Genomic DNA, 2993 nt, shown 5'->3' with positions numbered 1-2993 from the left:
CAAAGTACGTTGTGATAGAGTTAATAGTGAATAAGCGTCAAATTAAAACGTCATGCTTCATGCGGCAGTTTTACTGCATGAACAGCGAAAACGAAGTAAACGACAAACTTTTTTCTTTCTTCGTTTTGTGGGGGTCGTCAGCGAGAAAAAGTTTCGTACAGGTTTGAAAAAAAATGGTTCAAATGGCTCTAAGCACTATGGGACTTCACGTCTGAGGTCATCAGTCCCCTACACCTAGAACTACTTAAACCTAACTAACCTAAGGACATCACACACATCCATGCCCGAGGCAGGATTCGACTCTGCGACCTTAGCAGCAGCGCGGTTCCTGACTGAAGCGCGTAGAACCGCTCGGCCACATCGGTGACCATGCAGCTCGTTAGAATGAAATTACAATGAAATGAACACCCTTAGCTGCTTACAGGCGTTGACATAGGTCAACGGGGACACATGAAAATGTGTGCCCCGACCGGGACTCGAACCCGGGATCTCCTGCTTACATGGCAGACGCTCTATCCATCTGAGCCACCGAGGACACAGTGCCCAAACTCTTACGGGAATCGGCAACGCGCCGCAAGTAATAATGAGCGGGGGCTCTACGAATGTAGTGCGGGACAATACGTTGAGAATGTGGGTTTCGCGGGAGGCGTGCCAGAGATAAATCCCTGCAGTCGCGCTATCTTCTGTGTCCTCGGTGGCTCAGGTGGATAGAGCGTCTGCCATGTAAGCAGGAGATTCCGGGTTCGAGTCCCGGTCGGGGCACACATTTTCATCTGTCCCCGTTGACCTATGTCAACGCCTGTAAGCAGCTAAGGGTGTTCATTTCATTGTAATTTGTTGCAAGTCTCTAAGTGCTCTCATTCTCATATACTGGATAAGTAAAGCACGGGTACTCCCGCGTTGTGAACTAAACTGCTTTTTCACCCCCACCCCATGCCTTTGATAAGTGGGCGGGCGGCTTCCCCCGTCGGAGGTTCGAGTGTTCCCTCGGCGTGTGTGTGTGTGTGTGTGTGTGTGTGTGTGTGTGTGTGTGTGTGTGTGTGTGTGTCGTCCTTAGCGTAATTTAAGTTAGATTAAGTATTGTGTATGCTTAAGGACCGATAACCTCAGCACTTTGGTCCCATAAGAACTTACCACAAATTTCGATTTAGGTGGGCGGTTCTTAGCTCCACAGTGCTTCTTTCCAGACGGTAAATGATAGTTGTACGAAGTTCGGCCGAAATCGGTCAAGTGGTTTAGTAGGAATGTGGAACAAAGATAAGTACCTACATAGCTTTTTTTGTAATATTTTGTAAGGATTAGTTTCCCACTGACAGGTTCGACCTTGTAGTACATGTCAAATATTGCACACCTCTCCTTCTCCGCACTCTCTCTGGCCATATCTTCCCCTCTTTCTCTGTCAATCACCTCGTTATCACTCTCGCCCCAATGGGAGGTTGGTGAATTCTTCCTGCACAACGCTTCTTTCCATATAGCAAATGATGTGTGTACAAATTTTTGTTCACATCGATCCAGCAGTTTAGGAGGAGATGTTGAACAAATACATACATACATACATACATACATACATACATAGGTACAAACATGCATACGCACAAACATACATATAATATATAGAGATACAGATAAATAAAAAATTTCTTTGATTGTCGTCCCAGCGATTATATTAAGTAATAACACAGAACAGTGTGCAAACAAAAATTTTATACTTCCAGTCGAAAACGTTAGTATTACACTTCAGTTTCCAAGCAAATGCTACATGCCGGCCTGTTTCTCACTATACAGTAATGTTTACAAAAGAAATACTGTGTGACAGTACACGCGGCTACGGCTGTGACTGTAAACAACAGTTACGGACGCCGTTAATGGAATTTTAGGACAAATGCTGTCGTAGTTAATATTTCGGTATGACTTACAGAATAACTAACAAGCAAGGCGCGACACTGAGGGTACTTACTGCTCCTCTCTTTTGTCGCAGTGTACCAACCTCCAGCGCCCAGCATCATGTTCCAAGAATGACTAAGTAAACCTAGGCATGCTTCATCTCAACACGAACCTGATATTGCTCGAAACTACTACAAGAAATTAACAGTGTCTTTTGGTTGCAATTATCTACAGCCACAACTCGCGGAAGGTTTGATTTGATTGCCTCTACGGTAACCAACAGTTCCGCGTGCGAGATGGTAAATTGTGCACCCAAATACCAGACCGTGTGCCAACAATGCGATAAACACAAGGAAGCACGGCTAAGTTTGCGAAACAACGAAGTCGTTAGAGGCTAAATACAAGCAGGTTTCGGGTAAAAGATGAACGCCTTTTCGAAGGAATCTATGTGGAACTGATCTGTAGCGATTTACGGAAAGCACATAAAACTTAAATCAGGACTACCGGCAGGGGTTTAAGGCTCGCTCGTCGATAGTGAGAGTGTACTATGCCGACAGCCAGTTAGACAATGTCCGGCCGACAGAGTCTTTCACGTCAGTCACCGGAGACTATGAGCATAACAGATGAAAATACAGTGCAAGCACATCCACTGTAGCAAGCTGCGCGTTACGAGACGAAAAGTGGAGCGGGGAACGTTGACAGGCGCTTCAGGACGGGAGTGACAGCTTCGTTTGTTATGCGGCTTATCGGCCGGCTAGAAACCACACAAAAAGCGCAAAAACTCAGCCCAGTGGCAGCCGGGCGGCTGTTCTCTGCTGGCGAGGCACGCGGCATCCGCTGTCCCAGCGCCGCTGCGTAGCCGTTAACTGTCGCAGTTTGGAAGGACTTATTATTCGTCTACAACAGTGGTTTACTACCAGTGGGTAATTACCCACTGAGAGGTAAAATGAACTTCTCTGAGGGGCAAAACTGAAGGATTCGATTCTGTTTCAGGCACGAAACTAAATTATTTTCGAAAGATCACTTCTATCATTACTCTATCACATTTTTCTACGACTCTAATACTGAGTACACCAAGTTACCAAAAAATATTTTTTCTCTATTAGTAG

General features: G+C 45.6%; 2 non-coding genes across 2 annotated transcripts; one reads left to right on the top strand and one right to left on the bottom strand.

The window, feature by feature from the left end:
• Positions 1-461: 461 nt before the first annotated feature.
• On the bottom strand, positions 462-535 carry Trnat-ugu (transfer RNA threonine (anticodon UGU)). The gene has a single exon. It is a non-coding gene; the product is annotated as a tRNA-Thr (tRNA).
• A 153-nt stretch (positions 536-688) lies between these two features.
• Trnat-ugu (transfer RNA threonine (anticodon UGU)) lies at positions 689-762 on the top strand. Its single transcript has one exon. It is a non-coding gene; the product is annotated as a tRNA-Thr (tRNA).
• Positions 763-2993: the final 2231 nt, after the last annotated feature.

The sequence above is a fragment of the Schistocerca cancellata genome, chromosome 7, assembly GCF_023864275.1.
Source record: "Schistocerca cancellata isolate TAMUIC-IGC-003103 chromosome 7, iqSchCanc2.1, whole genome shotgun sequence".
NCBI classification, from domain to species: domain Eukaryota; kingdom Metazoa; phylum Arthropoda; class Insecta; order Orthoptera; family Acrididae; genus Schistocerca; species Schistocerca cancellata.
This window is presented reverse-complemented; position numbering and strand designations above follow the sequence as displayed.